This window comes from Argiope bruennichi, chromosome 1 (genome assembly GCF_947563725.1).
Source record: "Argiope bruennichi chromosome 1, qqArgBrue1.1, whole genome shotgun sequence".
NCBI lineage: Eukaryota > Metazoa > Arthropoda > Arachnida > Araneae > Araneidae > Argiope > Argiope bruennichi.
In genome coordinates, this window is record NC_079151.1 from 67,789,053 (window position 1) to 67,815,723 (window position 26,671).

Here is a 26,671-nt window from a genome sequence, read left to right on the forward strand (position 1 = left end):
TGGAATCCTTTTTGATTTGCCTCGTCCAAAATCAATCCGCTGGTAGTGATTTGTTTATGTGTAACGCTACCCACTAGTCCTCTTTAACAATACAACACCGAATTAACAATGCAGTAGTTATTAAATAACAAAAATATATACTGTAGACTCATGAGTTTAAAAGTTCATCCTCTTCTTTGAGAACTTTTAATTGCTTTTTATAAAAAAAAATTAAATAAGGTCTATAATTTTGATGATAAAATTATAACCATTCTAGCTTTGTAAAATCAATACAAATTTTACAAAGTATGTATTAATTGTAATACATTAATTAAATGGTTACAAATTAATTAATGTTTAACTTCATTAATTAATTGTAATTACAATGCATTTATTAAATTCTTTTAATAAATATATTGCACAATCAAATTACTTTTCCAAGATTATGCAGCATTTTAAAATCAATCGTTTTTATTCATTGCATATATTTTAAAGTGAGATTAGTACTAAGGATGGCTTTAAAACAAAGAAAAGTCATTAAATTTTAATCATTTATCGCCAAAAGTTAATGGCAAAAGTTTAGAAAAGAAATTCATCCCAGATGACTGAAGCATCGTTAATATTCAATTTGCTTTTCCTAACTAAAGTGCTCATTTTCATAAAACATAAAAAATAATCGACAATTAATTGAAGTTTGTGACATTTTAATAAAAAAAATCTACAAAATAAATTCATTTCATGTTAGAAATTACTTATTTTAATTGGATATGTTAGGTTGTTGAAAAGACTTGAAATAAATCAAATAAAATGATACAATCAATGAAACAAAAATAAAATAAATTACAATTCATTGAATTAAAAGAATACGTTTCCATACATACATAAAAAATAATTCTTCTTCCTGACTTTTCCTTTCTTGAATTTTATAATATATTTCTTAATAAAGGTTTCACACACTTGCGTGAAATCTGCAGACCTCGAACAAGATCAGGAGTTGCCTTCATAATCGAAGAATGGTGAAAAGCAGAAGAGCAACATTGAAAATTAGAGTGTCACTCCTTCTTCAGACTTCTGAGTATAGTAAAATTGCATGGCGCATTCTTTTCTTCATAATATAATAAAGAAAAACCAAGTAAACATTTTGGATACTTTCTTTTCGATCAATTAAATTTAAAATATAGCAGTAATCTATAATAATGGCTCAAGATTGCAGCTTCAGATTTCCTGGAGTTACTACAACAAATTTCATTTATGTAATTTGTATTTTTAAGTTACCGCATTGACATACATATAAATATACAGACTGACGGACAATCAACTTGCAGACGAATTTGGTTCAGCATTTTACTCAGGCTATAATTCTGATGATAAAACTATAACCATTCTAACTGTATCTGGTTTTTTTTTACTATTCACAAAAACATTATAAGACCGACAGACATCTTGTAGATGGATTTCAAACAAAATTTGATACAAATAAATAGAGTTAATTCTTAGATCATTCTTTATATTTTATACTTATCTACGCCAATTCTTTATATCTGTAATCAACTTTTATTATAGCGATATATTCTTTATATCTTTTTGAATGATCTTGTTCATTATTAGGCAAATTTTAAGAATGTGTGTAACTTGGGAACGTCTAAAACGTATATATATTCTTCGAAATTTTAAAATTACACTTACAGACACATATTTTAGTACAATATTTTTTTTGTATGTATTAAATATGAAAAAATTTGGTAATACCGAGAGGAACATATCATAGAATAAATGCAATGAAATTTAGGCAATATAGGGGAAATTGAAGATGGTGTTACAGGCACGAATTGTAATTGGTTTGTAAAACTACAGTAAAATGAATCTGAGAATTTAAGGATAATGTAAGAAAAATAAAGGGTGTTAATTAGTGAACGTTCGTAAATTATCATTTCGTACCAAAGATTTTCAGTTGCTAATTGATTAAAATTGTATATGACTTCGAAGCTTATACTGTAGTCAATGGACGGTCAAGTGTTCGCTAATGCCAATGTTTCGAAGCATCTTTTTATTTTTACTTCTGTGGTAATCAAGTGATATTTCATCCTTATTGAAAATTTATTTTTACGTACAATTTATAATATAGTCATTGACATTTCTTTCTCTTTTCCAACATAAAGAAGGGTTTCAAAAATACCTCTTGTAGCAATAAAATTTCCCAAACTTTTATTTGTATGAAAGTATATACTTCTGTTAAATTTATGTTTAAATTAAATAAGAAGATAATTTGAAAATATGTAATCTATAATTAAATAATAAAGTTTCAAATATAAGAATTAAAGTGCAAGTTTGAAATGCAAAGAAATTCTTAATTAGAAAAAGATTGTAAATAATTAGTAATACATACTTTTTATCATTAATTTCAAAATTAAATCGTACTTTTAATTTTGAAATGTATTGCTAGATTAGTTCAAAACAAACCTTTTATGCTCTTGCTATAATATTTATTTTATTTAAGTTCTTAAAATTTTTATTTGTCAAAAAAAAGGAGTGTTGACAAAATAAATATTTTTTTATTCATTCAATGTTCTAAAAAAATACAACGAATTGCTATAAGTGCGATGTCAACAAAGCATGTAATGATGAACAATTGTAGATAAGATACCGGGAACCACAAGGCAGAGACTATTAACTATGATAAAATTAAATTCAAGCTCAGAAAATGAAAATAAATAAATAAATATAATAAAACAGATAACTATAAAAAAGATAAATGCCTCCAGGTTTTGCTGTAATCTTTAATAGGAATATATTACACATAAACACGAAAATGCAGATTTGAGCTGTTATCTTCAGAATGTGATAAGTTTATTTCATGCAATCAATTAATTTTATTTTTAGATGAATATTACTATGAAAACCGTCATCTGCAATTTTTTGATATATAAATTAAGCCCACTCGTCAGAAATCTCCTTCCAGCCCAACCGTCTGTGAAGTTAATCAAGTCGTAATGAATATTTGATTTGGAAATTCCTTATACCACAAGAGACGCAATATCAGTGGTCGAGGTGTCTGTTTATCTGCTGATTGCGCCGCGGGGTTCATAAGACGAGTTCGGGAGGCTGTCCTTGTGTAAACTAATATCGGTGAACAAATATGTTCCTGATTTCAGAAGTGTCGAAGGACAGTTAGGAGAATACCGGTGGAGAAAGTACTCTCTTGTTTACTTTTAACTTTCGGGGAAAATTGCTCTTCTGCAAAGGTCAGTTAGAAAGCAGAGGTAAAATTGGTGGGAGAGCAGAAATTTCAATTAATTTTTTTTCATTGGACCGATACTGAAATAATTTTATTGATTTCTGTCTGATATGTCTATGTTTAAAAGAGGAGGGACGAATGTTGAATAAAAATAATTTTAAAAAATGTTTTAAATCCAATGCTATCATTCTAACTTACTTTCTTTCATCTTTATTTTCTTAGATGAATTAAAGAAGTAATAATCAATGAATTTCAAAATTTAAAATGGTACACATATATTTCAAATAAAATAAACGAATTTTTAAATAACATTGATCATTCCAAAATTTTTAATAATAGATCTAATCTAATTAATTATTAATTTACTTTTCAAATTATAAGCGATATAATAAAGTTTCTTAACAAAATAATTCTAATCTAATAAAAATTAATTTTAATCTAGCATAATTTACCTGAAATAACAAATTTTGATAAATCTAAATTGCTAAAAAATATTTTTTGACAGACGTTTTCCCTTATTATCAATTTTTCTTTCTTTTTTTAATATGCGTCTCGTTATATATATATATATATATATATATATATATATATATATATATATATATATATATATATATATATATATATATATATATATATATATATATATATATATATATATATATATATATATATATATATATATATATATATATATATATATATATATATATATATTAAATTTTACTAACATTAGCAATGTTACAAACCATTTTAATGCATTTATTAAGAATTTAGATTTAACATTCCTTTCTCCTTGCCAGTCCTTGGAATAGTTTGGAGTTTCGTTTAATTCGGTTTATGTCCTCTTCTGTAAGAATATATAGGCTATAGGTCAGATAATAAGGACGATACCTGTGAACAATCTTCGAGTCTCCGCGCCACATCAGCGACAAAGTGTTCGACCCCGATGCAATAGGACCTTTTTAGCTTAGTTATAGTAGCGTCTCGTTTTTAAAGCAACTCTAGGCTATTTTGGGACGGACCTCCTAATTTGGAACCACGGTCAGATGACAAGACATCCGAACTGGCACCCCCTCTACAAACTTCTGCACCACACCAGCAGCAGAAAATTTGGTCCAACGGATTTAATGTGCACCAGACCCGCTCACGACGGTTTTTCGATGGAATCAGGTCTCGAACACTAAATTGCCGAAGACGAAACTTTACCACCATGGCCACTGCGGCCCAACAGAACCGTTTATAAGGCGCTCTCCGCAGGAATAAAAATTCGTGCCTAGAATGCATCACCGGCTGATACTTTTCCATTAAATTACAGCGGATTTGTAGGAGGCTGGGATCATTTACTTGAGAATAACAAGAATTTTTTTAAAAAAATCTCTCTTTTCTTTCCATATCAGGGTTAATTTAACTCAAAGATGCCACATAAAATTAATGAAATAAATGCCATAAAAATAACAACAACAAAAAATAATCGGAAAATCACATGAAATTTTAGATTATAAAATGGAATGGATCTTAATTACGATATATCACTGTATCGCCAATATATTTATAAAAATATACGAAATCATTAATGAAATATTCTGAAAAAAAACTGATTTAACTCTATTAATTCTTTTCTACAGTAGAGAATTAAAAGAACAGATGTAATTCAATTGTTTATTCATTTAATGATAATTCTGTTAATCTCAGTATATTAAAATTAACTACAAAAATTAAGAATCTGATTCCTTATTAATGTGCATTAGCATTCTTTTTTTAATCTTCTTCCAAGACAAATTCAATTATTCTTGTACGGGGATAGACAAAAAAAAACCCGAAACTTTTAATCTTTTTTGATGAATATTTCGAAATAATCTTCTTAACGAATCATAGAAAGAATGAGAAAAATGCGCAATCGAACAAATCCTGTTAAACTTCATTTTTGTCTGTTACACAGTTTAAGTATAAAATTTAATTCTTACAGAAAAGCTTTTAGGCTCTGATTAAAAGGTCGCATCGTTTTCATAAATATAAAAACACGCGCGAAAGTGCACTATACTTAATGCTTACTTTTTAAGGCAAATAAAAGCACCTTCAATTGAAAGAATAATTTAAAGTAAATTTGTTGAAAAAGCTATGAAAATACAAAAGAAACCATTTCCTTTGATAAGCTATCAGAAGGAAACTAAGGATTAGAAATTTATGTTATAACTGATTTCTCTTTAAGAATTAATAAAAAAAATAAAGATGATGTCGTGTCCGCGTTACCACGAAAAGGGGATGCAGTAGCTTCTGAGGGTAAAAACCCCTGAGCACCCGAGGGCAGAAGTCTGACTTTTATTTCATATGAAGATGAAACTCACACATTCGCTTGCAAAACCCCTTTTTACATGGGGGCACATTCACACACCTCACAGATAGAACACAGATGCAGAAAAACCATGCCCGAACCGGGATTCGAACCCAAGACGCCCAGATCACGGGGAAAATGCGATACCCCTATACAAGGACGCCGGTAAAAATAAATAAATAAATGAAATATAATAATAATAATAATAATAATAATAATAATAATAATAATAATAATAATAATAATAATAATAATAATAATAATAATAATAATAATAATAATAATAATAATAATAATAATAATAATAATAATAATAATAATTTCCAACTAAATGTTATTTAAAGAGACAAAGAAATATCATTTGTTTAAATGCTTATGTTAATGAAATTCCTTTACAACTAAGATTCGGAAACATAGACGGAACATATTATAAATTATTTCACCCATGTTGAAAATACAAGAACATTCTTACTTTATTATCAATTTTAAAAAATAAAATGAAATTCTAATTATTTGAACTCGAACTATTTGGATCACCAACCATCCAAATCGCTTTGAAGGAAGGAGGTAATCAAAAAAAATTCTTAAGCAAAAATCTTCCCGAGTGAAAATGAATAAAAAAAAAGCAAAACAACTGACTTTGACTGATATGTTCAAGAAAAAATATTTTAATGTAGTATGCAATAATATAAAAAAAGAAAAGAATATTGTCGTTAATAAAAGCAATTTTCAAGCAAATTTTGTTTTTTTTAAAACTTAATTTCTTTTTCTTTTCTTCAGTTATCAACTATTCGTATATTAATAATGACAATTGGAATTCTACTGTAAATAGAAAAAGAAAATAAGATTAAATAAAAAGAAATAAAGTAACATAATTAATTTAACTAAACAATTTGAATGCTTAATTTGTTATATAAATATATAGATGATGTAAGCAAAACGTGCCCATCGCTTTCACTGGATACCAAATTTCAGGAACATGTTAACCATTGCCAGATGTTTTCTAAGACAGCTGCCAATTTTAAAAAATAAATTAGATGGAAAAAGAAACAGGAGTTATTCAGTTTGTATCACGGTTGCTTGATTTCTCGCAGAGCAGAAAAATGATTTAAGTCAAATCTTGTAAGCAAATCAAACTAAGGAGGCGTAAAACATACCATTCCACATGTAAAAAAATGTAAAATTGAAAGCTACTGATGTTTTGTCCTCCGACTCGCAGGTATAAAGTTATTTATTATTTTATTGCATGTACGCAATTTCTGGAATTTCATTACATGCATATAACTTAATAACTTTATTTTAGCAATAAAATAGTAGAAAAAAACTTCTATTAGAATGGGACTGATTTTCTTTTTTATTATTATTACAAAACAGCACTTTTAAAATTTCTTTACTAAATTTTAAAGATAGATCAGAAAACAAAAAGGACGTATTAAGGGTTTAACATACAAATATTGCATGAAAACTTTAGAGTGTGTTCTGATTTAAACTAGTTTGTACTATTCAATAATGTGTATAAATAATAGCAGTCAAGATTCAAAAAAGCAGCAATACATACTAGCTGCCAAGATTCAAAGATACAGTGTATAAATACTGTATAAAATTAAAAAGTCAAGATTCAAATATTGCATGAAAGTGCACTTTGTAGATATACTCCTTTTCCCTCTCATAAAGGATAGTACAAAGTAAAGAAACTATTTTTTTAATTTCGTTTGATTATTTAAAAATTTTATATTAGTGACTGTTAAGCTTTCGTTTCCCCAATCAGATGATTCTAGAATCTAAATCCGGTTCTAACGAAATGCCATAGTGCAGTATGAATAGTGCTCGCTAAATCTGATATTGAGTATCTAATGCCTCCTATTGGTGTGGCAGAGGAGTTCCGAGAGGGGTTAGCAGTTTAGATAACGTCCACGTCATCTGATCTCAGTTGAAAAAATTATTATTTAACACCAAAATAGTCCCAGTATTGCTTCAAAACAGTACGTTATAATTAAACAACTATATCGCTGATACCATACAGCGATTGAAAGTAGAATTTAATACGAAACAAAATCTTCCATAAAAAAACTTATTTTTTTAAATGAAAGAAGCAGATAAACATTTTAAAACCATATTTTTCTTAATAAATATACCTTCATCATCGCACATTGAAGTTAAAACAGCAAAATAATTCTTTCTGAAATTAAAAATGATAATGCGGCTCCAAATTTCGGATCCATCTTCGTAAGAAAAAAAAAACCTAACTCAGGAGATAATGCCTTTGTTGAGATACATCCCATGCAGTTTACTGTCAAGTTCAAATGCTTTCTAAGTTTATTTTAAGCAAAAATCCTCTATTAGGATTAAAATTTATCAAATCAATGTCTTTTTGTTACTTCCGAAGTGTCTGTTGCAATTTTGTCTTCTGAAATATTTCTATCCTGTCATTTGGAATTCATCCTTCCTTTTCAAAATTCTAATCTCAACGGCTCTTTGAAAAAAGAAAAAAAAAGATTTTTGAACTGAAGATCATTTATAGTGTCTTTTAATATAATTAAATGCATCGATTGCAAATTTTATATACCTAAATCACATATATCAAAAGGCAAATGAATCTAATTTAAGTAGAATAAGCTGCACAATTTAAAACTTTAAAAAAGTTTAAAAGTTAAAATTTTGCGAAGAAAGAGCAAACATCATAAGCAGCTGTAAATAAAACTAAATTGAGGAATTTAACATTCATTTACTAAATTTTGAAAATAAGATCAGAAAGCAAATACGCATAACTCAATTATTTTTTTTAATTCGTAATCTCTAACTCTACTAATAATAAAGGGAAAAGTATACGTGCGTGCGTGTGTGTGTTGGTGCTTTACCGACCAAACTATCTGACCTACAGCTAACAAATTTGGCATATATACTTGGAAGGTATATGTGCCACGCACTTTGGAGCAATTTTTCTGAAATTTTAATTAGAATTAAAAATTAAATTAATTGAATTAAAAACTATGCGCAATTTTTGTAAGTGATATAAGTTCCAAAAATATTATTGTACAGAAATAAATTTTAAATTTCCTAAAAATTAAAAAAAAATTCTTTTTAATGATACAAATTTAATAATCAAATTTTACCTAATTTTTAGCAATTTTTTTAAAAAATGGTTTTTTGCCTAATTTTTAACAATAGATTGCATTTGAATTTAGAATGTTCTATAGAAAGAATGAATTGCAACAGACAAGAGAAAATTCAAAGAGTTTTTTTTTTTGTTGTTGTTCTTATATCAAATGTTTAATCGCGTGATTTTTTTTTTCATTATTGAAAGCTAAAGATGAAAGATTCTGTTTAATATCTATGCAATGACAAGAAGAATAAAAAATGCAATATGGTGAAAGTTAGAAAATAGATGAGCCACATACATGTTTTAATAAAGTTATGATATCATAGGACTAGTATCCAGCAGAAATGTCGATGCACACAGTGTATAAGTAATACAATTAAAATAACACGGCTTTAAGGTCTAATTAGACAGAATCCTGGATATGAGGATATTCTAAAATATTTAACTGAAATTAAATATAACTAACTACACTGGCGAATCAGATGGTTGCCAAAAACGACTAAAATAATAAAAACGCATCTGTGTGTCACGACATACGATTAGCAACATTTTCTTTACTACTAATAATCTACTGTGCTAAACAGTTTGACTTAGAGTTAACAAACTTAGCGCTTATATATTTTGAAGGGAGAAAGTATGCACCTCGAAGTATTTTTTAAAAATTTTAATTAACTAAATGAAATTTTCATATTTATTACGAAAACTTCTGAAAATATTATTATGACACAGAAATAATTTTTACATAAGCTTAAAACTTATAAAAATTATCTCTTCAAAAATAACCAATTTTGTTTAAGTATATATTTCTCATTTTTCAACAAATTATTAAAATATATTATAAACATACTGCACAACGATATATTTCAATGTTGGTATGAAAATATAATCATTTTCATTGTTGCTATTAATGTTTCATCTTGACTTTTTTCTATTGTTGTTGATCAATATAAGAAAAATTGATTTAATTCTTCATGCGTAGTATAGATTTCAGTACAAGTTATGAATTTAATAAATTTTCTGAAATTTATTGTATTTAAATTAAGACTTAACTTTAGAATCAAGCCATAATGTAAAAAAAAAATTAAAAGGTGCCCATTTTCATATGCTGTTGCTTTTCTCTTCGATATTATTGGATGTATAAAAATGTAAATAGAAAATTAGGGAAGTGCATAGTGAAATGTACATATTGGTGTAAGGCTTCTAAAGTAACATTTGGTGGATTTTGTTTGACGAAAATAATTTATATGTTTATCAATATCTGAAATTTCAAAATATTTTACCAAGGAAGTTATTAAAACATATTACAGGTTAGACTGTCTGACTTTGAGCTAAGAAACTCGGCACATATATTTTTTGGAGTTTGAAAATATGCATTTCGGAAGGATTTAAAAAAATTCGCCATAATCTTAATTAAATAAAAATTAAGAGAAATTTTGGCTTTTTTTTATGAAAATTGCTGAAGATATTATGCCTTATATTAATATTAGCTGTTTCATCAACTATCTGATCGCATGATTTTTTTTTCGTTGTTGTTTTTCGTTGTTTCGTTTTGTTTAATATCTCTATATTTTACCAGATGGATAAAAAAGTGAAGCTACAATATCCCAAAATTCATAAAATAGATGAACTGTACATTTAAAGTTTTAATAGGCACGATGTCATGAAACTGATCCCATTAGAATAATTCATATACACAATAAACATAACTTAAGCAAGACAATTAAGACGGCGTTTGTATCAAACAATTTGACGGAATCATGGACATGAAATTATATCTAAACGATTTATCTGAATTCAGATATAACCAATATTCCCGGCGCCAACTATATAAAACAGTTGGTCGCCTAAGGCGATTAGTTCAAAATTAAAATGATGATGATGTCGGCCCCGAATGATGGAAAGGAGTTTTGAAGCAACAATTACCTGTTGATCTGTTATGTCTTCAGCAATCAATAAATAATTTTATTTCTCATTTTAACAGTTCTTGATTACATTTTTACAGTCCTTTCAATGTAAAATATCTTTTTGCTGGCAAATTAACTTTTAAATCACATCTCTCGATTTTTTTTTATTTTAACAAAAACATATATTTATTGTAAAAAGTTCAATTGCTTCGAATACAGCTTTTTTAAAAGAAAGGTAGTAATGTTTTAAATCAAAAATGAACATGAAATATATTAAAATAAAATATCAAGTTGTTAGAAAAATTTAAACAAAATTTTGCTACATTATAAACGACCGTAAGTAAATTTTGCTGTCTCATATAAAATTCTCATCTTTCAACTTTTTCAATTTCTGCTGGCTAACTATTCGAGTAGTTTCAAATGAAGATAAATGTAATTTCATGTCTGCAACTACGTCAAGCTTATTGCAATACCTGTTATTAATATGCTCATAAGATGCATATATTCTTTCAACAAGTTTTATGTTCGTGAAAGATATTGAATATTTTATTCTTTAACGTTGCACTCTTGGCACGCTTCCTACACTAGTACCCAGAAGGCTTTTGGACTTGCATAGTTTTCAAGTTTCATATAAATTTGTGAAATAAAATTGGATAAATTTTTTTCATTTGAATCATTTATGTTTTCCCTCACTATTATGAACCATAGTTTTGAGTATCCCAAGATGCGTGCACATCAAGTTTGGAAATTTCTAGTCAAAAGCATCCACATTTGTTTAAAGCACTACAATTCTTATTCTATGATATAGAAAGAAATCAGAATTAAGAATTCTCAACTATGAAATTAATTGGCTCATAATTTTACTGATACTATCATTTGAAGCAGAAATAGTTCTAAATATCTAGAAAACCGAACTTCACTCAGAACTTTTTAAAAAAATAAAATCGTGTTTTGTTTGGTGAAAATATTTAGATACGAGTCACGTACTGATTACATATGAATAATTTTCAATCTTACCTACAAATGAACTAGTATTTTTTATTTAAATAAAAATATCATGAATGTACTTAGTTTAACATGTTATTTTATATCACACACACACACACACACACACACACATTCAGTATATATATATATATATTGCTCGTTTAAAGTCATAAGATAATAAGTTTCTTATAGGTTTTTTTATGATCACATCAATCAAAATTTTGTTTTCTATTAAAATCCAAGCAAATTTATTGGCATTATGGTACTTTCAGCGTCCTCCATTCTCGTTATTTCTTCAGTCCATTTGTCATAATTTTTTCAAACTTAAATGGCAGTTTAAAAGCATAAAAAAACTACCTACTTCTCATTGAAAAAACTAGCATAAAAAAACATACTTCGTATTGAAAAAATTAACATAAAAAACGACATATTTCACTGAATAAGGAAGATCGACTCATTTTCAGTAGAATTCAAAGGAAAGAAAAGAAAAACTTTCATTAAAAACAAGTCATATTTTCCCCCTTCTTCCTTTAGTTCCATTTCTTTAGATACCTGCACGCTCATGAATATTCAAAATGATTATACCATCGACACAATGCTATATTTGAAATTCTTAAGAATATAAAACAGATTTAAATATGAGGCATCTATATTACGGCAAAAACGGTTCATTAAAAACATATTACGCCTAATGCACCGAGTTTCAGTTGCATTAAAAATTTAGCATAAGAGATGAGAGCGAGAGTTACAAATTAATCTTACTGAAATAAATTGCCATACTTACTTTAATGGTTAATTTTATATCAAGCGTCAACGAAAAAAGAGAAATGGGAGGAAAAGTGGAAGAACGCTCCATTACACTTTAGTGTGAAGAGAAACCATTCGTCAATAATTTCTGAAAGTTCTTCACCTGATGTCGCTAATGAGGTAGTGGAATTGCCAGTATTAATAAAAAAAGGAAGTCAGTCGCTTTAATTACAATTTCGAAATAAAGTGACCCCGTAGAATCCATTAAGGTTCTTAAAAAGTTCAATTCAATGAAGTGTAGGTGATTTCTTAAAAGTAAAAGAAAAATCGCTCTTAGAATTATAAAAACTGAAGCAGGTTTTTAATCGATTTCATGCTAAAATAATTTGCGTAGCAGAGAGTTTGAATATAGAGTTTCGGAAAGTTTTTTTTTTCTTCCATGGTTTTAAAAGGTTTTAAAAACTACTTAAAAATAAGTTTCCAAATTAAAACACAAAATTTTAATTTTAATTTCAGAATGCGTGACTTTATTTATTTGGGGAAAAATACATTTGTGTTATGAATAGTTGCATATAATTTAGGAAAATTATTTTTAAAAACTTTTAATTATTTTTTTATGAAATTTTCAAAAAAATAAATTAAATGTGCTTTATGGCTGTATTATGAATTAAACAATGTCCCATCGATACAAGTCACATTATAACAAATCTGCAATAAAAATAAAAGTCTCTTTTTGCCAGTATATTTATTATAGTGCGAAATAAAAATATTTTAATAGTATTTTTAACGGTAGAAGTATTCATACAATAAACATCTTGGTATTTTTCCAAGTTTCCAGTTTAAATCTAATTCTAGTACCGCTATTGCCTAATATCGGTCTTTTCTAAAAAATTTATAAAAAAAAGCATTTAAAAAAGTATTTTTAAGCATTCATTGTGGCCCTTTGGATCAACCATGTGCAGCTTATAAATGGAAATAAAAAAATGCAGCCAAATGGCTACACGATGCGCTGTAGAACTAAGGAATAAAACTAATTCCAAGCGATCATTAAAATGTAAAATAAGTATCAAAATATTTTACTAAATGCATTGAATTAATTCAAGTGCCAGTTTAATTATATGAAAAATGAAACTGTATCATTCAGTATCTATTTCTACTTTTTCTTTATGCGAAGAATACAAAGATAAAATATTGCAACTGTTAAAAAATTCGAACTCGAAATCAAAAATTCGATCTTGAATGCGAATCTTGAAAAATTTCCACTTTTTAGAATCCATAAGTCTGAAAAACATATATTTGGAATTATGTCTATCTGTGAACAAGGCACAGATGTGTGTGTGGCAACTCCAAAACGATTTGACCGAGGCGGAAGAAATTTGGTACATGTTCTTTGCACCAACTTTATAGATTTCTATCAAATTTTAAATGAAATCTATTCAGAAGAAGTCTGTCTGTCCGGCTGTTCGCACATAAATTAAAAAGATTATTACAAAACTGAAGAGAGCTAAATTTGGTGCACAAATTTAATATCTGAAGTATAGTATTAAATTTGCAATCAAATTCATAAAGGGATTGACCATTCGCCAGTATAAGCAAATAGTCTAGGCTCAAGTGGGGAACAGATATTCACTCAGACCCACTTCGATTCCGATGGGTAAAGCATCTGCTACCTGCTGTATCAGGAACAAAAACGGCAGGAACAGTCAAGTATAAGTATAAATTTGTACCTAATACAGCAAATCTGGATATCAACGCAACCCAAATAAGAAAAACCGAAAAAATGGCCATTATCCTATATTGCCCTATATAGGAAATAGGATATAATAATATAGGAGAGAATACTCCTGCTGGTCTGGATTAAATTTATTTATTTAATCTTATCAAATTAATTAGATAAGAGAATATTATAAGCCCCTTCAGATAGCTTCTTAGCTAACTTTTGAAATTAGGGTTTGTCGGTTTTTCAAACCTGGTTTTAAAAAACCGGCTGTTTAAAGCAAATTTGTCACATTTGAAAACCGAATTTTAAATTAAGAAAACCGGTTTCCGAAATGCCTGGATGTTCCTCTTCTTCAAAACAAACAAATAAACAAATATTTTGAATTTTATCTGTTAGGACCGTCTAGCAGCTGAAGGCTTAGGGCGACGAAATGCCAATTTATTAACAAGTGAAGGTATATGTGAATTTCTGTTAAATGAACTAAAATTTTAAAAACTGAAATAAGTTTGAAATTATTACATACTTTAGAAGAACGAAATCAAGAAAGAAGACAAGTAGAATTAGCAACTCTTTTGCTGAATTTGTGAAACCCATAAAACATTTATAGTTCAGCGAAGAAATCTAGTGTATTTAGCTTCAAAAACCGAAATTATTAAGTTATCTGGAAAGATATTATCTCGATTATTTCCAAATTCTTATGTGGAAGCCGATTCTGATGAAGAGTTAATCGAAGAAACTACTCATCAGAGTAATGCTTTTTAAAAAGAAACTATGGAAAAATCAATTCTTAAATTTCTTGAAGACCCTGAAGAAAAACTTGCAAATTCAAAGACACAGAACGCTGAATTTTCATTATTTGAGGAAACGAATAAAAGAACAAAAAATTTAGATTTGTTATTTGATACCATGAAAACTATAAAACCAAGCTCAGTACCTAGTTACCAAGTATTTTTAATTTCGGGTAATAATGTGTCCAAAATAAGAACAAGACTTAGCTACTGTTTTATTTTATGTTTTTAAAAATCCTATTTTCTTAGGAGAAATTAAAATTAATGAAAACAATATTAATATTATTTGAAATTTTTGATATTTTGTGTAAGTAATATGTACATGTAATCTTTCATTTTTTTATATTCTGACTTTGATATTTATTTCGTTTTTTGTTATTTTATATAAATGAAATAAAATATTTTTCCCTATTCTATTTTTTTGACAAAAATTCCGAAAACCGGCTAAAACCGATTTTTTGAAAATATTGAATTTGAAAATAGGTTTTTCAAAAGGTCGATTTTTGTTTAAACCCTATTTGAAATGTTCTGAAATTCTGACTGAAATCAAATGATAGTAAAGAAACAGTACTAATCAATTTAAAACAGGAATATTTCATTGTGCGATACAATTCATTAAAAATTTTTTAATCTGTTTTTATTAAAAAATCAAATATTAGATAAATAAATGTGAGTTAAGTTTATAATCATAAAAAAATATCCTTTCAACAAACCTATGCAGCTTTTCAATAGCGAAAAACGAAACCTAAACGCGTGACCATTCACTTTCTCTTATTTTTTTGGAAAACTGTTAAACAGAACTACTTTTTTTGTTTGAAAAATAGAAAAAGTCACGTCTTAATGTTGTCATCAATTGAATCATTACTTCAATATTTTTTTTTTCTATTTTGCCCTCCAAATCATTTCCTATTCGTGTCCGAAAAACAGAGAGTAAACAAGAGACGTAGCCGCATCTTTATGAATAGAATACGCTATTCAAAACAAATACTAGATATATCTTCATTCTCCTTCAAAATGATGCTGAATGGAAAATCCATATCTGAAGAGGCTTCTGTCGTTTCAGCAGCCAAGGAGCAACAGCGAAAACTGAAAAGAAAGAGACCCGGGGGAAAGAACTGCATATAGTATAATCAAACGTATGCGAAGCAAATCGTTTTCAAAGAACATTGTTTGAAAAGAACCGTTCCCGGGGTTGCTGAAAAGGCATTTAAATGCAAATGCGAGAAAAGTTCCGAGTCCATAGAATTGTATTTATTCTCTTTCCCCATAGAGTCTGCATAAATAGAATAAACAAGAATAAATTATTTGAATAACTTCTGATAACGAAGAATAATCCATTTATTTCATTTTTACAATTTGTAACAAATAGCAGATTTATTTAAAGTGAAACTCTAAGGGAAACTGAATGAAAAGTCACTTAAGCAATAGCTTGTTGATATTGTAACAAACTTTAATGAGAAACATATCTAACTAGCTTAATAAAGTAACAAATTCTAAAGAATTATCTGCTAGAGTGAATGCAAACCATTTTATTTCCACGAAAATCACGATGGTTTCGAAGCAAAGTCATATTTAAATGGCAACTCTAAAGGAAACTGAATTAAAAGTCAGTTAAATAATAGCTTGTTGATATTATAACAAACTTTGATGAGAAACGTTTCTAACTGGCTTAATAAAATAACGAATTCTAAGAAAGTTTCTTTTGGGGTGAATACAAACCATTTTATTTCCCATGAAAATCATGATGGTTTCGAAGCAAAGTCATAAAGCCTTACTTTCTAAGCAATTTAATCATTTTATTAACCAGATTTATGGCATTGTTGTTCTTAAAGTGAATCGAAACTTCGGCAGTAACTTAAAGTTTATTTTTGTTATTGGAACTTAAAGGGAAAGAATTTTCAAGTTTTGCTTTCAATTATCTTTATTTTTCTCCGCTTCAGAATAGAACGGTAGAGAATTAAATCACTTCACCCTGAAATTTAATAAAGATCACATAAAACATCCAGGAAAACACAACTCATGTTTACAAATTGAATCATCAGAAATAAAAAATTTGAAGATATCCAGATGCCTTACTGCTGGTGTGTTATATAAATTGTTTAAATAATTCTATTCAGAGAACGGATATTATTTTAAGTTCAATTTCCAAAATGGCAGGATTCCATAAACATGGAGAGTTTGAGCGATTCTTTTAAAAAATAAATTCTAACGCCAGTTTACTTTCTAAAATTGCATTGCTCTTGCTTAAATAAATAATAAAAAACTCCAGAAATATATTTTGTAAATACTTACAATAAGTTATTTAAAAATGTCAAAATCTATCACTAGGTCCAAATCTTCCAGTTTTAAACCGAATATTTATAAAAAATTGAATGGAACTCGGCAAAAGAAATTTGAAAAATATCTTTAGCATTAAGAAAGAGAAAACTTATTTTCCGTTTGCTCTTTTTAATAAGATTAGGAGAGTTTTAAAACTCCAATTTTTTAGCTTCTAAAAAGCATTTCTTTCAATATTAATTCTATAAAATAAGTCCATATTACTTTCCTAAGTCAGCAGTTAAAATATTCAAAAAGTCTACAACTTAACAAAGCTTTTGAAAAAAGCATGAAATATATTCAATCTTTGCTCTTCGATTTTAAACGAAAAAAGCAATTTCTTTTTTTATTTTTATGGTTTCCTTTTTATGTTTATATCTTTTTATACTAAAACAAACGACAAGTTTTCCAATTATATTTTTCTGGATGTGAGAACGTTTATGTAATAAAAAAATTCTAACACATAAAAATCATTGAAAGATAAAATAAAAAATATATATATATAGGAGAAGTAATTCTTGCGAAACTTCCTATCAGAAGAAAAAGGGCGCCGAAAGGAAATAGTTACAAAATGGATTGCTTGGGAAATAAAAGTCTTACTGTCATCCAAATCATGATCGAATTCCTTTGAAAAAAATTGTACTGGAAATTGCAGGGACACCTTTTTGGAAAAGCTTATTTTGCTTCAAATGGAAGTGAAATTCTTCCCAATTTCAACAAGAGTATAGTTGGAAAATTCGCAAAATAATTTTAGTTCTTTTCAAATAGTAGCAAAATTGTATTGAAAGAGGAAAAATGAGTGGAAAACAGAATAATGTAACAAAATATAGAGAAATATAAAGAAGTGTTGAATTTTTTGATGGTGGAATGCCAGTTAAAAATAAAAAATTATAGTCAGTAAATTTTGAGAATAAAACATATTTTTATTTTTAAACTGTACATAAAAGATCATACATAAAAGAGTTATTATTTTTTGGAAATTGAATAAGGAATAATTAATAATAAAAATAATAAATACCTCCCAATATTTTTCTGAAATTAAAAAAAGAAATTCACGCTATCAAATAAATAGCAAAATAAACGTATTAAAATAAAGATAAAATATTTTGAAATCAAAAATTGATACAATTGTTTTGAAGAATGAAAGCAGAAAACAAGAATAAATTGCTTTTTGAAAATATGATTTAATTTTAATTCTATAAGATATTATTGAAAATCACACCTAGCACAAGCTAAACAAGCTGATTAAATATTTCAATTCTCTTGCAAAATATCACAAAAACTACATTTATAGAATAAACCTAGATTACTCGAAAATATCTTTGATAGAATTCTAATACAATAAGCTAGAGATTTTTAAGGATGAGAATATGCATGTCTTCTTGTACAATTTGACTACAACATAATACTTTTGTTAATATTAAAAATAGTCCTATTGAAGTATCCGAGATATTAATACTAATTGTGAAATCCAGTACTATTTGCCAACTATGCATAAAAACATTTCAGAAATTTCCATTATCATACGCAGCATATCAATCCTGGAACTGCGTATTTTGAATCTCTTATTACATGTCCCCCCTCCCAAAAAAAAAAAATCAAGGAAAAAAATTTAGTCAATGCTAATAAAGTAAAAGTTTTCAAAAATTTACATATAAAAAGATTTTTGAAAGTTTTGACATAGCTTACAATACAAAGCAATTGGAATTATTTAATTCATTACAGCACTTTAATGCTGAAATGCCACCACACTACATTTTTATAAATTACGAATATAAAAAAGTAAAATCAAAGAATTACATTGAGAATATTTCCGTATTTTTTGGTTGCATTTTATAAGCAAGAACGTAATCGTTAAAACTGCATTTGCAATTGAAATCTTCCTGTTGGATGTTTGTTGAGCAGTAGCGGATTTCCGACCAGGCAGTTGCCAAGAGCGTTGAGCGGCAGAGAGACCATGTAGGGATGGGGTGGGGCAAACAAGTCGATTAAAGAATGTTATTAAAATGTAGTAAAAGAAAAGAAATTGCAAAAAAAAATGAATCATGAAATATTATGATATTATTAATATTTTAACACTCATAATAGATCAGATTCCTATTTGTTTCATTATGTGTATTTTCTTATTACATTATTTATAAGACGTAAAATGTCTGTTTAAGTAACATTGTAAATAAACGTAATGCTTGGTCAAATATACATTTCTGTTGTTGCGTGTTTCAAATAATTAGACATTTTGATTTTTAATTATTTATTACATCATTGCAATTATTTTTCAGGCACAGGAACGACACCTAATCAACATATAAAAATATCAAACACATATAGGTAATAAGTCTAGATCCAATTTAAGTTATTATTATCAACTATTTACCGCTTGTATACTCAATCAGTCATGTTTTTTTCTCCACACTAAATGAATTCCCTATCGGGCAGGGAAGACGTTAGCTAGATTTTTCCTTTTTAAGGATTTTGCCCTGAAGTTGCCACAGATGCCTCTAAATCAGTAGTCATAATAAATAAATAAGCAATAATATGCACATTTTTATGCTTTATCTTGTATTAAAATAAAAGATTAACCCAAAAAATCATAGTGAAAAACAAAAAATTATGCTGAAGCATACAGTAAAACTAATCAACGCATTAAAAAAGAGTCATCATAATGTATGCATTTTATGCCTAGGACTTAAAAATGCTAAAATCCACCACTGTTACTGAAGTAAAACTTTTCGAAATGAATGAAAATATTTCTGATATAATTTTATAGATTCTGCTTTCCTGATAACCAATTAATTGAATTAATAATTTATTTGAATCAAGTATCAAATGAACGAATGGGTCTATTAATTATTATTATTATTTTATTAATTCCACTATCCGAACCGTTCGATCAATTGAAGTAGCCGTTTATTTGGACCAAATAACAAAGGAGAATCTCAAACTAATAAACCAATGCATAATTTAAATGTACAATTGGAATGAAATACCATTTCATTACGACAGAACCAAAAGCATTTCCAAATAAATTGCCCGATTCTGAAGTCGCTACTTGACCAAAGGGTATCAGTATATTCAAGCCTGTTATTGGACCAAAGAGAAATGACCTGCTAATGAGTCATTTCTCGTTGCCCATGGAAGAAACAAAAATAATTTATTTTACAATTTGCATTAAACCATCCAACGTGCGTAGCATATAAAGCAAACTGTTTCACATCGTTCTTATTGTCTTTTGCAAATATCAAAGAAGGATTTAAAATTTTTCAGGAACAATTCCATTGTTGGATGACATTAAAATCTAAACATTTATTACAAGCGTTCATTGAGCTAAATGATGTACCAAAATCTACCAAAGTGCGTCTCTTACAATAAATGAATCCAATGCCTAAGAAACGACCGTTAGAGAAAGGACACAGCCATATGCAAAAGTTTACGTGGTTGGAAGGTTTTCGTGTCGAAAGAATGGTTGGATCAACGATTTTCGATAATCAATGGGCAAAGAAAGAATATCCTGATTACTTTCTTGTAACTTGTATTTTTGTTCAATAATTTATTAAAGTAATGAAGTAAAAGTTATATAGGGGTATTATCTCATTTTATGCGGCATTCATTTAAATAGGGTAAAAATATCCTAGTCCCAATGTGTCTGGATTGAACAAAATGTTACGATATTTTCAGAAAAGTTGATATGATTGATGAAAGTTAAAGTTTTTTTTCTGAAGTTTCTTAAACATAGAATTTTTTTTCATTCTGACAGTATAATTTTTTTAACGTTTTGTACTTGAGGTGATCCTTTTTTAAAAGCTTTAACAGCAATAAGAATAATTGTCTGACTTATGCACTACCATAATAGATTAAATTATCATCCAATAATTTAATTTAGAAATGATATGAAACCTTTTCATCAAAAAAATAGGTTTTCCCATAAGAATTATATGAAATGAAAATATCTAAAAATTATTCAAATATCGTATCAAGGATTATTCTTTGTTTCTGGAATAAAAATTTTACGATCAAACAAAGGCAACAAAAAGATACAAGAGACGGAACTTCCTGTATTAAATGTTTGAATAATTGACTGAATGCCATTAGGACAACAGCAAAATATAAATTAAGTCGATAATAAAATGCAAGTGCTACGTTTCATAAATAAATACAAATAACAATAAAAAAATGGAGAAAAGAAATAAATATTACACGAGATATTATCAACCAGACTATTTCATTGTTTTATGCTTCCTCGGAATTGTTATATTTGTTGTGCACGCCATTTTTCTTGTTATGGTAATATACTAGAGATATGATCAGTCCCTTTATCACCATAAATTGCCCAATTTCTTCTTTATACATTGAATCATTATCGAGAGTAGATTTAAAAAACAAACAAATATGTTTCTCTGTGAGCATATATATATATATATATATATATATATATATATATATATATATATATATATATATATATATCCTTGTAATAGTTAATGCTTTAAAAAAATGACTTTTAATGACTTATTAATTTCTCAATTGATGGAGAAATCATAAAGTTAATGATCGATATTAACTAAAAATATTTATAATTCCTAATTATAAATATTTAAAGCTTTTTGTTTAATATTTATAATTTACTTGTTAAAAGAATTAACCACTAAGAATGTTTAATAACATAAAAATAAAGAATATTTCTACAATATGCAGCATATCATTTATAATTTTTATGAATTTTTTTTAAAAAAGCAGACTTTTATGAAACTAATTGTTATTATATTTCCACACATTTAATTTTTAAAATGTTTTGTCCCTTCACATGTTGTTTATGTTGAAGTACTGAAAGGATAATCATCTCCGTCATGTTCCATAACCTCATTCAGGTTTTATTTTATTTCATTTAATTACAATAGACTACATAAACATATTTTTATAACATAGTATTTATTTGTTGTTTATTGCATATGAAGAATGAATTTATTTATAAATTTCTTTTACAGAATTTTTCAAATAAAACCATTTCTTCAAAAGGAAAATATTCAATAAAATTATGCCTTTTCAGTTTTAACGCACTGCTTAATTCTCAGAATGCTATTCCTCCCGGAACTTCAGAATTGTACGGATTCTGCTTACGGATAGCCTGTTATGTTTGATTAATTTTACCATGCACGTAATCATCTGTATTCGCGTGACTTACATTCACATGGAAAATGTCAAATTTGAATTTCACCTTACACCTAACTGCACGGAATCTTACGTATTGCTATGGTGGAAACCTTATTTCACTTTCAAAATCCACGATGGATTCCAAAATAAAATCTGAACATGGGTAGATCGCATAAGCCAGTTTTTCATCATAATTGATTGTTTTCTTCAAAAAGGGTCTGCAGATTGCGTCAGTCAAACTTTTCATATCTAACTCATCCAGTACATCCGTTTACAAATATACTGTGAAACTATAATGACATGGTAATACAAATTCTTATTAAATTTTAAGTATTTTGCATTTAAAAATTCTATCTATTATTGATCTCGTATGCCAGCAGAAAATGGTTCTATTTCAAAAAGTTTCGAAGTACATTGAAATGAAGTTAATAGTTCTTTATTCACTAAGAAACGAAAATTTAGTTTTGGCGATAGGAAATGAAAATTCAGAAGTCAATACCAACAAGATATTATTAGTGGTATGATTTTTGATATAATATATTTTGCGTTAAAATAACATATTTAAAAAAATGGATATCCGGATTCAATGTTCCAATAAAATAAATCATTTTTGAAATTAATACAAATAATAACCAAGTCCAAAACACGCACTTTAAGATTCAGTATTTCCGAAAAGAATAATCCAGGTTTGCTCGTTACCATAATTAATTATTGTGCAATAAGTAGCTTATTATGCAACAGATTAACTTCACATATTTAGGAAAAATTTGCAATAATGAATCAGAAATTTCCACAATGATAGTTTGCTTCTTACATATCTATGATTAATTAAATCTTATTACATGCCATTTAAAAAAATTTTCATTTCTGAATTATTAAATATCACTTCAAGAAACAGAAATCTCAGAATTTAAATAAAAACAATTTTTTTAGTCTATAATTTTAAAGAGAACTTAAAATAAAAGCTAAAGTATTCTAAATATGTGGGAAATGTGAATTTTCGAGTGAATTTAAAGAATTCATAACCTAAATGCATAAGAATTCTAAAGGATCGCATGTTTCTACGAACACAAATCTGTTGCCACAGACGTTTGTTACAGCTTCCTTTTTTCAATAAATAAATTAGTTTAAAAATCGTTTTCTTTTTCATTTTGCAATAGTTTTAAATCATTTTATAAACACGGATTAGACAAAAAGTTTTTGTAACACGCAATACTTTTTAGTTCTTTAAAACTCGTTAGATCTCTTTTTTTAATACTAATCCAAGGAAAAAAAATCTGTTACTGAGATTTCAATAAATTGAATTGCCCATTAAATTAGCTGAATCTGAAAATTCTGATTTTTCTGAAAAGTTTCAAAAACTCCTGAAGTTCCAGTATATCTTCTCCAGATAAATGATAATGAAAAAGAAATTTAAAAATAATAAAAGGAACAAGAATTTAAAATATTTGACTAAGCATACTTCTTATATACGACATAAATCCTAATACTTCCATATCGAAGCCTTAGTGTTCTAATCCGTTTCAAATGCTGTATTTCTAAGATATCTGGGAGAACCATTCTAAATTCAAATCTTATTTGAAATTCGACACTCTCAAAAATAATTCTAGCTTATTAAGAAATATTCTAATACGATTTTTATGAACGAATATTCTTGAAGAAGTAACTTGATTCAGAAGAACTGCAGTAGAAAAAGTAACTTTCTAAAAATCAATAATGCCAAAGCAAGACGAAAAAAATTTAGAAGCCATAAAAATTTTTTTTAACCCTTTTCAATACTGTATTGCTTAAAAGTTCGAATTATTTTTCCTACCAATACAAAATAAACTCCCGAGTTTTTGGATTGGAACTTCTAGAATTCAAAAGAAATAATATATCATCAAAGAGAAAAAAAAATGAATACCTTGTAATTTATTCTAAATTTTTATAATAAATTTTTTTTTCAGAATATTGATGAAAATCAACAATTAAATCACATATTGCGAATGCAGTTTAACACAGAAGTAAATTGATTTTTTTGTTAGGAAAAACAAACTACTCACCAGCTTTGAAATATGTTTGGATCAAAATTCCCTAGACAGTGGAATAATCCAAATATTTCCGCTGTGGTGTCAAATTAGCATATCACTTTAGCGTCATATCGCTCCATCGGGTAACGTTTGCGAAAAGAAACGAAGAAATGTTCCCTTCTGGTTGTGGTGTGAAGTAGCGACCGAGCCGAAAGGACGATGGTACAAAATTTCTGGCAGCCTGCCAAACGATTACGGAAAACCAATCACAATGCGTAAATTTCGCGCTCGTCTTTTGGAAAGAGAACGATTTACGCTTCCTGAAAAAGATTTATGAAATCAGAATAAAAAGTGGAGTGATTTATGAATTTCTTTTCAAAAATTTTAATTTATAACTGTATAGCGTTATCGAATATTCTTTCTTTTATTGCAGTGAATCTTAATCATTTCTCAAAATTTGAATTATTAATAAAGATTTAACATTCATTGCAGAGTTTCAAAACTGGATTATTGGTCATTTTTTTTTCCAATTCTGTATTTTAAGATTTCACTTTCATTATTGATGGCTTGAAGATCAGAAAAATTTATGGATTAATTTATATCACTTAGGTTTGTCAAATTTATAATATTTTATGGTGCACGAGGAATCAAAATACATACATCTTTGTTGGTTTTGTGAAGCATTGATTTTATTGGATACGATATTAACACAAAAGTAAATTTACTTTTAAAAAAAGAGAAAAAAATCTGAAATAATTGTTAGATAAAAATTATTAAAATTTTAGAAATTATTATTATGTTAATGTATAAGATAATTTTTACTATAATTAAATTAAAATACCATCCTATAAATGAAATTTAATAAAATATTTAAGAAATTATCTATGCGGTAATTAATGTACTTTTAAGTAAATTAAACCTGTTTTTATTTAATTAATACTTGACTCATTATGGTCACTGATAGGTATGGGTCGTACAAAACCATTGAAATGCTCATACATTTTTTCGATGTTTAAATATTATCGATTTTACATGTAATATTTAATTTTACACATAATATTTTGATTTACTAGCGTATATCTCAATTTTTTTTAGAGCTTTGAGTTTTCAGGAAACATATGAAACCAGCCAAACAGCCAGAGAGGTTCTAGCAAACTCCCCCAATTAAAATTTCATCTTTTCTCCCACCTAAAATTACCTTGACTAAGGCCTTGCAGAAATTAGCGAATAATAGTTAAGAAATGTTGATTTTCGGCTTGAATATTTTTACTGAATCTATCGTGCAAAATACATTTTTGCGTGATAGATTCAGTAAAAATATTCACTTTCGCAATTTTTTTTCTCATCAGTTGAAAACACAATTTGACTCGGAATCGTAAGACCACATATCGAATTTCATTGATTTAAATCATTGCGTTGGTGATTTATTGTGTTTACATGTATATGTAAGTACAGACCGATAGATGGACTACCCTTTAACAGATTTGATTCAAAATTTGTTAGGAGTTTTTATTTTAAATGCTACATCTGGTTACAAATTTTATCTCTCTTACTGTTTGCATTTCGGAGTTATCGAGTTCAATTATAATCGAATGGCTAGACTGATAGACCCTCTGTGGTTAGATTTCATTCAAAATTTGATAAAAATCTACAAATTTGGTTGGATGTTTATACATATACCAAACTTCATCCGCCTGGTTCAAAGCATTTTTGTAGTATCGTGTTCACAGAAAGATCTGTCCCGAATTTGAGTCCTTTGACGATTACAATACTTTTACTTTTTAAATATGAGAAAGTAAAACTATCACGATTCTGTTCTTAGAAAAAAAATTCTCAAAAAAGCCGCCCTGAATCATTTTTATTAATAACATATAGTAACTCTTTTGCACTAAGTCCGCCATTGCCATGTTCAGTAAGTATGGGACTCACGGTTAAGTCGGTCCAGGCTTGAAATGGCCTTTTTCATGCACGGTATATAAAATTGAGACTTCTATCCGTAAGTAGCGGTATTATTTGGGGGGAAAAATGACATCTGGTCCGAAATCTCATAGCATGATAATATTTTAGGCTAGATTCAACTATCTTTATTTTATTTTTGAAATTTGCACTTAATTGTATAATAGGAACACATTACACACAAAAGCATTTTAAAATATAAGAAACAAACTGGTATGACTAAAAAACGTAATTTTTTTTAATAATACTTTACCATTTACACTCTTAATATAATATTATTTTATAATACCATTTATAATACCATTTACACTCTTAATTAAAAAGAGTGTAAATGGCCAAGAGGAAATATGCTAATGGTAGAGAACTGTTGAAATGTTTATTGATTGCAGTTAATGTTTTTATAATCTGATCTAAGGAGGGTTTTGAACAATTTTTTTAATCATACAT

The 26,671-nt window shown here is 27.6% G+C and overlaps 1 protein-coding gene across 11 annotated transcripts in view; it reads right to left on the minus strand.

Moving 5' to 3' along the window:
- Positions 1-24,464, minus strand: part of LOC129963436 (endophilin-A-like) — a 97,498-nt gene extending 73,034 nt beyond the window's left edge. For all 11 annotated transcript variants that reach the window (XM_056078794.1, XM_056078640.1, XM_056078325.1 and 8 more), the window contains exon 1: positions 24,302-24,464. The gene's annotated coding sequence lies outside the window, so the exon portion shown is untranslated. The remainder of the gene's footprint in view (positions 1-24,301) is intronic.
- Between the last annotated feature and the right edge of the window lie 2,207 nt (positions 24,465-26,671).